The sequence below is a fragment of the Pterocles gutturalis genome, unplaced genomic scaffold (assembly GCF_000699245.1).
Source record: "Pterocles gutturalis isolate BGI_N339 unplaced genomic scaffold, ASM69924v1 scaffold695, whole genome shotgun sequence".
NCBI classification, from domain to species: domain Eukaryota; kingdom Metazoa; phylum Chordata; class Aves; order Pterocliformes; family Pteroclidae; genus Pterocles; species Pterocles gutturalis.
The window spans coordinates 1-12,549 of record NW_010143055.1 but is presented as its reverse complement, the minus strand read 5'-3'; the positions used below and the strand labels follow the sequence as shown (position 1 = coordinate 12,549).

Below are 12,549 nucleotides of genomic sequence, written 5' to 3'. Positions count from 1 at the left end.
ATAAAATAAAGTCAAAATCAAGCACCTTCCAAATTCACAGCTCAGCCAATTTCAGACCTTAAAAAAAGCTCATGAAACTTGGTTGTTGCATAGACACATTACTCTCAAAACCATCCTAAGAAAAGTCTGACAAGTTATTATAAAAAGGCTGAAAAACACATTTTATCTCCACTCAGTCATGGAATCACCTCCATAAAAAATTAGGGGGAAAACATTAGAAAACCATCTCTGCAGTTTATGAGCATCCTACCTTTCTTTTGCGCAGTTTCACTTGACAGTCTGAATATTCTTGTGTGGTCAAATGATCCCTTACATGTAAACATTGAATGTCTTCTGCTGAACTGACATTTGAAAGGCATTTGTTTTCAGGGGCCACTTGAGGTTCTGTGAAACCACTCTCATCCAGACCATTTTCCACTGCTGGGATGAGAGAGCAAGGAGAGGATTGCATAAGGCAGTCGCTGGATTCCACTACTGAATATGGCTGTCTATCACTGCTAGGGCATGATTCAGAAGAAATCCCACTCTCTACCACATTATACTCAGACTTTCCAAGCCCATCTTTAAAAGCATCAGATTTCTGGCGCTGTTGTGCAATTACAGCAGTATGAAGCAGCTGCTTCCCAGGCATAATAATTTCTTTCACATTTGGAGAATTAGAAAGACTTTCTTTCTCTACATCTACTTCTTCATTTAAGCCTTCATAATTACAAAGCTTCAGGCTTTGGCCAATGCTGCCACAAACATTGTCTTCTTCCGTCTCCTCTTTAAGAACTGTGTCACAGCCAGGTTCTCCAATTATTCCGGATGGTTCAGCTGCCATGTTACTCTCTGTTATTGGTACCATCTGTGTTAAGGAGCCTGCTCCATTTAAATTCTTCTCTTCAGTTTTTGGTTCCCTTCCCACAGCAGTGATGTGGTAATTAACACTCTCCAGGTTGAGTGCTGAATCGTCATCATCGTCATCAGACACATGGACTAAAGTTTCTGTGCTAGCCTCCAGAAAATGCTCCTCATCCTCATGGTTATCGTTTTCATCCACCTCCTTTGAAACATTTCCCAGCTGCTTTGCAGGGAAGCCAATCAGCTCTCCACTATAACAGCACTCTGGAAATGAAGCGCATTTTTCTTTCCGGTCCACGCTCAAAACCTCATCTTTTTCCATACTTGTCTGCAAGTTATCAGCTACAAGTCCATGACAACATGCTGTATTATACTCCACAGACTCCAAAGCCAATCCCATCCACTGGGTCACATGCTCTTCCCAGCTTTTCTTTCTGATTGCTAGAGACATGTCATAACAGTTCAGCAGCAGGCTGCAATGTACCTTCCGCAGAGGACCAGAGGAGATGTCATGGCTGCTGTGCACTGCTGCAGAGGGAGAGAGGGTTTCATCATTTTAACATCTGCAAGAAATAAATAGAGACTGGGTTATTGAATCAACTCCAAATTTAAAAACGGTAGTTGTAAACACTCCAAAAATTAAAAAAAAAAAAAAAAAAAAAAAAGAGAGAGAGAAGGAACACTTTAAGCAAAAGTATAAAGCAAGATAAAACTGCGGGACCAGAAGGACAGGAATTTAGAAGACCATTTTGTTTAAAGTTTTAATACTTTTCATACAAAACTTGGCAGCACCCACAATTCAGTATAACTTTTTTTTTTATTAGTCGCTAACATCAAGTAAACAAAAATGGTAAACAGCTAAGTCTCTCTTCACTGTTTCTGTCACAAAATATGAATTTCCATGGGTATAAATGGCATTATGTCTTATGGTTGCTTTGCATACAAAGTTATTTCGTATTTCCTCCTCATCCAGAGATACTCGTGGAATTCAGAATTGTGGCTGTTTCCCAAAGAGGTAGAGCAGATGTTGAGGTTTATTCCAAATTTACCAAAGTTACAAACCACTTGTCTTATGAGTAGCTTTGGTCCATTCAGCAGCTCTAATTTTTATTATTATCATTTCACTCTCTTCAGGACAAGATGTAATTAAAAGTGTTACATGAAACTGCAGGGGAAATCAGCTGTTGTGTGGTAATAAAAAATACAACCCCAGGAAAGCTAATTTAAGTTTTTGGCATATTCCTTAAATACATTATAAAACCCCCCCAAAAATCTTGGTGAATATATTCAGGATGTGCTATTGTACAGAAAGGTGGAAGCCCTTATTTAGGATGGGGCTCTTCAAAAGGGTAGCTTGGGAGCCAGCATGGTCAGCCGTAACCGTGCCACTCACCTGGACTGTTGGGCTCTGCCAGAGCCCACTGTACCTGCTTGATTATCTGGGTGGATATTTTTCACTGACTGCTGTATTGGGCCCTCTGGATGATGTCATCTGAGATACATTAATCTTGTGGCATTGCATATACAAATTAGCACAAAGAAAATACCTCCTATTAATTTATGCATAATAAAACAAAATTAACAAGTTCTTTGTCAAATAACAAAACAAAACTTCTGGCCCATAAAATATTAGAGGTTCAAGGAGCAGACAGTTCTACTTTTCACTCCCTCCATAAGAACTGTCAGCACTTAGCATGGATCTGCTTATTGATTTCAGCAATAAAGAAGATTAAGTACTGAGTTTGTTTTGGGTCATTTCAGTCCACTAAGGCAAATTCTGATTGCCCACCAGGCTAAAAAGCTGCCTTGACAAATCACATGCCTAAAGGTATAAAAGTATTCATCTTGAAAGAAATGCAGAATTATGCCTGTGCAACTGAGCCTCTGTAAATTATGTCTTGACAAACTGGCTTTCGGGATAGAGTTGTACACGCTCCTAGATCTTTAACCTTCTTTGAGGATGGCAAGCTTCAATTTCACATTCACATTTTCCACCTCTGTGGAGACTGTGCTTAAAAAGAAAATATATTCATAGGGTAAGAGAATTCCATGCACAAGTCATTAACGTGTGGGAGGCTGAGGAAAACGGAAAATAACACACAGATCCAGGCCAAAAAAAATTATCTGTTTCAGAGGCAAAATTTGGTAGTAAGAAATTAATAGAACTTTAAGATTCTCTTTTCTTTCCTGGCCTGCATAATGAGTGCAAGCCTAAATATTAAAATGTAAAGTCAAGCTATGGCACAAATTTGCAGTGCATTTGTATTTTTGTTCTAACTTTATTTCATGTTTTTATACTCCTACTATTTCTAATCATGCATGACCCAAAATTACCACAGGATGCAAATCAACAATGATAATACTTTTAACTTCTGCCCCACCTTTTCCTGATGGTACCTAAAGCTCTTCAGAAGCAATTAAGTTAGTTTTACAACACTGCTGTGTTTTGTTTTGACCTCTGAAAGGGGCGGGTCTACTAAAAGAGGCTCAATGATTTCTGCTGCCCTCCATTAGCACTGCTTGGAGTTGCACCTGGGTGCAACTCATTTGTAGCTTCCCTCTCTCTTCCTCTACTAGAACAGTAGCTCCATCTACTTTACAAAAAATTAAATATGGTTGCTACAGCCATATAGGGGAATTTCTAACAAAAATCAAGAAATACACCACTAATATTAAATCTAAAAAGCTAAAAAAAAGGCAACTTTTTAATGACATACATGCATCCATCTACCAAAGATGTAAGCTGCTCTTATCAATAGAATTATAGAATCATAGAATGGCCTGAGTTGAAAAGGACCATAGTGATCATCTAGTTTCACCCCCCTGCCATATGCAGGGCCACCAACCACTAGACCAGGCTGCTCAGAGCCACCTCCAGCTTGGCCTTGAATGCCTCCAGGGATGGGGCATCCATGACCTCCCTGGGTAACCTGTTCCAGTGTGCCACCACCCTTTGTGTGAAAAACTTTCTCCTAATCTCTAACCTAAACCTCCCCTGTCTTAGTTTAAAACCATTCCCCCTTGTCCTATCAATAGAATCATAGAATGGCCTGGGTTGAAAAGGACCATAGTGCTCTTAATGTGCAGAAGGCAGACATTCAAAGAGTTAATGAGTGTGTGTTAATCTTGCCGTTGCTAAATGGAGTTACACATGTGCAGAAAGGGGAGAACAGATCCCTTACAGTTTTTCATTTTTTGGATGCGGAGAATTATATTTCATGGGAGATTAAAAATAAATAAATTTTACTTCAGGAACCCTTCTGTTTTACATATGTTATCACTAGTTTTGGCTGCCTCATAGACTTCAGAAAAAATTATTAAACAGGGGAATATCAAATACTCTGCTTGAAATGCAAGACAAATAAATATATGAAAAGGGCACTTTCTTTGTTCTCTAAAATATGAACTTACATTTGCACTGACAGTGAAAAATTTACCTTACATACAGTCTCTTCTTCAGACAGTTTCAGCTACCAGTCCCTGAAGTCTGCTCATTCCCGTAGCACATGGAGGAGCCCACAGTGTGGTGGAAGCCTACTTTTCTTCTGCTCCCCGCTCCACTCCTCAAAGTCTGCATTATCTGCCACAATTCAGCTTAGAAATTATTTTCCTGCTATAATTGCTTGACAGTTGTGGGGTAACAAGGAACCTCTTCTACCTCTGTATTCAGAAGAACCTATTTTCCTTGCACTTATATGCTGGCACATAAGCTGTCCTTTGGAGGATTCACCACTCCAGTTATGAATCTCATTCAAGGTTCTTGCCTTGATCACTGCTTTTCTGCTATTGTTGCTCACTTTTTTCTTGACATGCAGCATCTTTTGTCCTCTGAGAAGTGTCCCTCTCAAGTCCTTTCATACTGTTCACAAAGGGAAGAAACTTCTCTCTTTCTCCTTTTCCATCACTACCATCCCACAACTAGAAACCTTTATATCCAATTTTTCCAGATTTTTAAGACAGGCAGATGAACTTTTAGTCTTTTGAAATGTTTTGTAATGTGAAAAGACCTTTTCTTCTGGTCAAAGCATCTGTCAGTATGATACAGTCTACTCAGCTGCTCCCATAATTCAGATTCATATTTTGCTTTTACTTTTCAATAGCACTAAGTATGGTACTGCTTAGTACTATTAACTTTCTGAAGAATAAAGCTTGAAACAAAATATGAATTATAAAGACTTCTCCGGGACAAAAAAGTCTTGGTCCTGGGTGTGGCTTAAGGAATATTGAGTGGTGGGCAATTGCACTGCAGCAGAATTGCCTTCAAGTACCCCCAGTGATGCTTCAGTGTTTACAAAACAAGATGTAATTTTAGATGGATTTTGTAATAATTTACTGACTGTGTCCTTCCACCGTAAAACATAAAGGAAATGAAAAATAGGGCAAGCTTTTGTACTTTTTTATTTTTGGAAGTTTTGTATCAAGTCTCACAGAACAGATAGTTACTTTACAGCAGGTAAATCACAGAGTGATGCATAAGATGAACTGGTCAGCTCTCCTATAGTTAGACTGTCTAGCACTTTCTTTCAAGGAAGATTCCTGTGACTTTCTTCTGAGAAGCTCAAATTAAACTGTTTCCAGCAGGCTTTTGAAATTCAGACAGCAAAGCATCCTTTCTTTATTTTGTGAAATTCCATTCGGGTTTGGCTGAGCTGAGCACTTGACAAGATGTGTTTTACCTTCTCTTGCCTCCCTTCTCAAGGAAACATGGTGGCCTACAAGAAGTATCTGTAAACAAAACCAATCCAATACCTACGACTGACACCCAACAAAAGTTGCTCAAGGGAAGACCTAGGAGTTGAAGATAGAGTGACAACGGAAGGAGGAAGAAGGAGAATTACTCAAATGACTATCTGTATCTATACTACCCAGACCTGTCTATCAGAGACCCAGCTTCTCTTCTGAGGCACAGGATGGGACATGAAAACCTCCCAGTGATGAGAGTGGGGAGGCATGGGCAGACAACCAGCACTCTCTGGTCCTCCACTTCCTCCTTAGCCTTCCAGGACACGGGAGCAGAGCCCACCCTGGCTTTCCCAGGGTCGAAGAAAGGGGTAAGGGGGGAAACACAGAGCCATTCAGCAGCAGCAGCCACCACCACACAAGAAAAGGCAGTGCACTCCATGCCATTAGGATGGGAGAGCTATGGCAAAAGCAGGTACAAATAAGACACCACCATGCAGAAGGGCACCTCAGTGGTGTCCCCAGCCAGCCAAGGCAAGGACAGCCACTTACCCAGGTGTGCCATCCCTGCTGCCCCCACCAGATCCACCATACTGACAGTGCATTGCACCATGCACGACCTCCTCCACGCTGCAATAAATAGAAAGGCTTTGGAATGGAAAAAGTCACAAAGAACATAGGCGAGCTGACTATGTATAAGTGACAGGTGAGTTTCAGAGGGGGCAGCCCAGGCAGCACAGCCCCTGCCATCCTGCCAGTAGAATCCAGTTTTTGCTAATGCTTTACATGGGATGCAAATCTTTTCTGCAGGAAAATAAGGCGAACCTTTAGCTTATGAACTTACACAGAGATAAAAGACTGTTTCATTACATTTTTTACATAGCAGGCATATGTAAGCAATGGAGATCAAGCAGAAATATTTGTTATCACTGTTTTATCTTCATTGCTCTGTGACCCCAGTCATCAAACTTTGTTTAAGGAAGTCTGAGTGAACAGGGTCTGTTTCCTATAAACTCATCTCGCATCTTCCTGGTCTGGCTTACATTCAGCACTTTCAGAAACTCCATACCAAGCTCTGGAACAGAATGTTGTTTACAAATAATTTGAGATAAAACATAAGCTTCTAGGTCTTTACTCAGCTAGTTATTTTAAAATATCTCCTGTTTTAGAATTTACAATCCTTCCGTCCTTGTCTTATTTCCTGGACATATTACCACCCTTTGGATTTTACTGATGCAGAGGCTCACCTTTTCTGCATTTTCTATACGAACAGCCTTTGTAGTGCATAGGAATAGACCATTCTAAACCCTGATGTCCTAGAATAGAAATATAAGGATTATTTGTTGTGGGGTATTAATCTAGTGAATATGATATGCATTTTTCCTAATTTCTTTTATATATAAAAATAATACTGTAGGATCAAATATTAAAAACTGTTTGAACCAATAACTATTTTGAAAGTATTTACAACTTCATTCTAAAAATCAGAAGAGACATAGTGCTTTTAAGAGAAGTATGTCTTTGGAATAAAATAATAAAACTGTTGAACTCTTTCATATAAATTTTAATGGTAAGTTTTGCATTGGTATGCATGTGATGCACTTATACGTTATAAATGTGAACACAAGGCAGTAATAGAGCTGTTGCCAATTTTTGTACAGATAAACACAGAGCTCAATAGTGGGTTTTCACATGGAAGTTGTCCTTTTCTTTGAGACCTCTTCCTGTTTGTTTTCACCCATGAATAAGCGAACAGAAATAGAAGTACATTCTTTGTGTAGCAGTGAAAGGTGGTAAGTAATTAATACTTGACTGAAATCCATAGCCCAAGTCTTGTTGGCTCCAACAGGAGATTTGGAGCTTCTGTGAAAATATGCAGTGTGTATTTGATATTCCCATTTTTTCAAGAATAGTTAAGAAAGTCTTGTCTAAACTAAAACAAACAAGTCTATGAAAACTGACTGACTCATTATATATAACACTCTGCTTTAAAATTGTTTTTAAAGGACTCAAATCAGTGCAATCCATATATCTATAGAGACAGTACAGCTGACAGACACTGTTCACCTAAAATTTTTCTCTTCTGCTTCATTCTGCCTGCCTTGCAAGACAAAAAGCAGTAAATGTGAAGTGAATGACAAAAAAAAAAAAAAATCCAAACCCCTCTCTTTCCTTACACTTTGTTTATTGATGGATTTTTATTCTGAGACAGTAATACTAGCAGCAATGTTGGACACACAACACTTGGGACCATAGCTTGTCTCCTAATAGAAATTGCTGTCACCTGTGAGAGAATTAATACAAATTTTACCAACAGTTTGGCTCAGCTACAACTATCCAAATGGAAATTTTTCAGCAACTTAATAGTCTGTTGCATACAAAGCAACATAGATAGTGAGAATTTCCTAATGTATTTGTAATATAGTCTTAAGTGGATGAGAACCGAATGATACATTATTTAGAATTACTAAAATTCATAGGATAAGTTTTTGGTGATACTGTAATACAACAATGCCAATCCCAAATTTTTTCTAAGAGAAGCAGACTGAATAGCAGCTAGGGAGAAAATATAGCCATTTTATTTTACAGAAAATTATGGGGTTTTTTTAAATGAAATATTTCTATGCAACCTGAGAGTGTGACATTCTACTGTATGAACTATAATAAAAAGTGCTTTCTGGAATTATTCTTGGTCCTTATTTTCTGTTAAAATACTTTAAAATAATAGACAATATTAAAAAAAACCCAAAAACTATTTAAACACTTTCAAACACTAGTATTGGAATGATAGTATGTTGTGCCTTCAATGCACACCATAAAGATGCACTGCATTGGACAGTGTGGCTTCAGTTTCAGTGTTTATTACAAAGGTATGAACTAAACACCACATACAACCATTCCTGCCAGCACATAACCTACACCAGAATATAAAGGGACAATTAAGATGCCTTCAAGGCAGATTTGGGGTATCTGGGGAGATGCAAGAGGGGTGTTCTTCCAAACTAGTGGCAAACGTCTTTGGAGTCAGAGACGGGTTTTGTTTGGAGAGGGAGATGCACAGAGCCAGAAGGGATCCTGACCAGGGCTTGGAGAAGGTGTGGGAAGTTGTCTCTCCAGGATAGGAGAGAGACTCTTTCACTCTGTTTCTCTCCGATCACGAAAAGGAAGAGGAAGAAGAGGTATTTTTGGTCCACAAATCCCCATCTCCTCACTAAGCCTCATGGGTGGTATCTTCGCACAAGGGGAAGGCTGGAGGAACAGGGGAATTGCCTTGCAATTCCCACCTGTGAGCAATGGTGGGATGCACCAAAAGCTGGTTTTAAAATCAAATAAAATAAAGATTTTGCGGTCCTGAACTATTTACTTGCAAGTTTGATCTCCCTATACAGCAAATTGGCTGAAAATCTAATGAAGAATGAAAATCTAAAAAAAAACAACCCCAAAAACCAAAACAAAAAACCAAACAGAAAACCAAAAGTGAGAATATATATACATATCTTTTTTAATAAATTGAGATGTTATTAATAGATTTGAAAAGGCAGCTATTAGAACTCGTGATCTTTGTGTTACCCAGAAGGAGAAAAGCAGTGAAACGACAAAGTTTGTTAAAGATAGTGGATTCCTGTGAAATAAAATTGCCTGTGAAATTCCCTGTCAATAAGTATAATTGTATGCAGTTATAATAATTCTAACGAGAAATGCATAATAAAAGCCTCTGATATCTGCTACCAATCAGGAAAAAAGCATAAAATGAAGAATTACTGTGGTCTGTAATCTGGAACTGAATTTCAAGCTCAGTGAAAATGAGGAAGTATGTAGCACAGCAGGCAAAAGAGAGACTGAGCATACAGTGGCATAATAAGGTTTTCTAAGTTCTCATTATGCCATGAACTGAAAACTGTGTGCAGTTATGGTCGTTACATCTCAGAAAGAGAAATGGAGCAGGAAAAGCTATATCAAAAAACAATAAAGAGAATGAAAAGTATGGTATAGCTTCTGTCTGAGGAGCCATGAAACAGGTTAAGATTTTCTGCCTGGGAAAGAGAGGATTTAGAGCCATATAAAAATCAAGAGTACCATGAAGAAGGAGAACATTTATTCATTTTGCCTCATACTACACGAACTTGCAGAGGACCAAAGTTGAAATATTAAAGTAGAAATAATATTTTTTTTGCTTATGCATGTAAAGAAATAGAAGCTATAACACAGAGTAAACATAAATTATACACTGCAAAAATGTTGTGATTTCTGATAGAGAAAAAACCACACAAGAAGATAATCAAGCCACATACCTGCAGTTATTCTTGTGACTTGATAAGGATTTCCTCTTTCCTGTGGGGATCACTTTCATTATCCCTTTAGCAAGCTATTTTCTTTTCTCCTTTATAGATTCTGACCTATGTCAGATATGCTAATTATAATCTACTGTCAGTGAAAATGTGTAATACTGCCAAGGTTGTTAACATGCTTTTTCAAAAAGACATTTAACATGCTTCAAAAATGGTGATACTGTCCAGCAGTATTATAGGATCTCAATACATTAGATGCCCCAAACTGTAAAGTTAAGTTGGCGATTTGTTCATTCAGAGACATCTAAAGTCTTGCTTGTTTTGAGAAAATATCATTGGTTCCTAAGACATGAGCCCAAACTTTGTCAATATGCTTTGATTTATTCTTAGAAAACATAAAGGGCATGGAGTTCCTTTACTTTTTATTCCTTCTCAAAAAGTAGTTGTATAACCAGTATTTCTTTGAAAATAGAGAGAAATAACATGTAGTGCACACCGAGTGTTTTGTAAATGCACTGGAGAACCCAATTAAGTCCACTTCCTTCAAGGAAGGAAATTTAGAAATTGAATATATTTTCTAGGTTGGTAAAATGGGCAGTGGAGGTGGAATCTTCATCAGAACAAAACCTTGCAACATATCATTACAGTATTCCTAGTTCAGAATTTGGGAAGATTATCTTTCAAAGGACTTGCGTACAGTGTGTTTATACCTCACTTCTTTATCCTCTTTCTCTCTCTCTAGTAGTCATAATGTCAATATGACTGGTATAGTCATAGTCAGTATATCCTTCTCCACAGTATTTTCCAGAGATACCTCAATTCCAAACTCATCAACCGGTCTCCTGATTTTACAATGATACTCTCCTGTTTAGCATCTGTAGCCTGCCTGGAAAGACATACCCAACCCTGGAAATTACTGTTTCTGAGTACATGAAAAAAAACAAATGACTCTTGAGCTCATGTGGATGTCTTCCCTCGATTTGAAAACTAATTCAGGTTTATTTCCTTTACCAGCTACCAATGCAACATGCAAAAGATTTTTCAAAATCTCTAGCTATATATCCAATTAAGCTGACAGTGACACAAGGTTTGGAAGCTGCCAGGAAGGCAATGACATCTCATGAACATAAGTATTTGATGGAACTAGGGACATGGTTTAGTGAGTTAGGTGGTGTTGGGTTGACGGTTGGACTTGATGATCCTTGAGGTCTTTTCCAACTTTAATGATTTTATGATTTTATGATTTATCTCTATACATGGAATCCTCCAAGTCCAGCTTCTGCTGGGGAGGGTAAAACTCTTTGAGACCATCTTTTCCGCAAAAGTGTACTATTTTAGTGCCTTATTATTGAGAGCTGCCACCTCTCTCTGATAAAAGAGCATCATTCAAAGATAAACAAGTCAAGCAAAATTAAAAGGCTTATCTGCTCTTTAGCTGTAGAAAAAGTGTGTAATGAATATAACAGTACAACTTCCAGTGCGTTGAGCCTCCCAGGACTACTCAGAAGTGGAAGTTAAATGCTCCAGACTGAACCAGTGAATCCAAAGAAAATCTTCCTTGCCTGTTACATGTCTGTGTCTTGCAGGAGAAAAATCATGAGCAGAACAAAACTGGTTTATATTTTGTGACAGTCTTTGTTAATAATACAAAATTAAGATTGTTGGGTGCTCTTTAATAAGTCGCAGTTATACAGCATGCAGTTAATAACGTAACTCCAACTAGCTTTGACTAGGTGAATTTCTCACTTGTTCGTCTTGCCTCTTCCATCTTATCTTAGCTCCCTTAGCAGAACAACATCCTTAACCATCCTCCATACTACTCTATATTTTCCTTATTTCTCAGTCTAATTAAATTGTCTTTTTGAGTCTCACCACTGACTCCCCTTTATCCAAGGTGAAATTTTGGATCATGAGGCAAAGTTTCCACAACTACAGTGACCTTCAAGTTGGGACATTTATTTATTCTAGGCTTAAAGAAAATTTGTCATGGTTGAGACCTAGTGCAACAGACTGTACGAAATGTGCACAGATAAGACCTACCCTCCGTGGAAAGCCTAGAGCTGATAACGAGTGAACTAGAGGGTGGGAGAACTGCTAGAGATTCAGAAGTAACAGAAATTGTTTACAAACTTTCCTAAAGTTCAGGGGTACTTAATCTAAACCTATTGGATTTTGACACAAGGTATAAGAAAATAGCTAACAGGAGATATCACAAATCTGAGTAAGAAAAAGAGGAGCCTAGAGGGAAGTGAAGGCTACAGGTAAAGACTATATTGTATGACATAAATTGGTTTTAATGCAGATATACAGCCTAAGGCAAACCTCTGTATTTGTGTTCAGTGGCTGATGTATGATATGCCAGATATAAAACTCCAGGCATTTCTAATTTCAACATAAGCAATTTTCCTCATTCAAGAAAACAAGTAATTATGGTAATAGTGGATTTGAAATTTTCTACCAGCAGACTGTTCTTAAAATAAGTACTTTCTAAAAGTGTCAACAAATATCAATGTTGAAATATGGGCTGTAGTCAGCAACCCAAAAACATTCAAATTCAATACCAATAATTATTTCCATAAAAATAATATTAGCAATCCTAGTATACATAGGATTTGCATGTGAAAATTCAATATAAATTTTATTTGGGGTATAATTTTTTATATGTATATATACATGCACATACATATGCAAATATGTACATATAAGTACACAGGCATATATATATATATATATATAA

At 37.9% G+C, this 12,549-nt stretch overlaps 1 pseudogene; it reads right to left on the bottom strand.

Moving 5' to 3' along the window:
- Positions 1-235: 235 nt before the first annotated feature.
- LOC104469851 lies at positions 236-1,294 on the bottom strand (annotated as a pseudogene).
- Between the last annotated feature and the right edge of the window lie 11,255 nt (positions 1,295-12,549).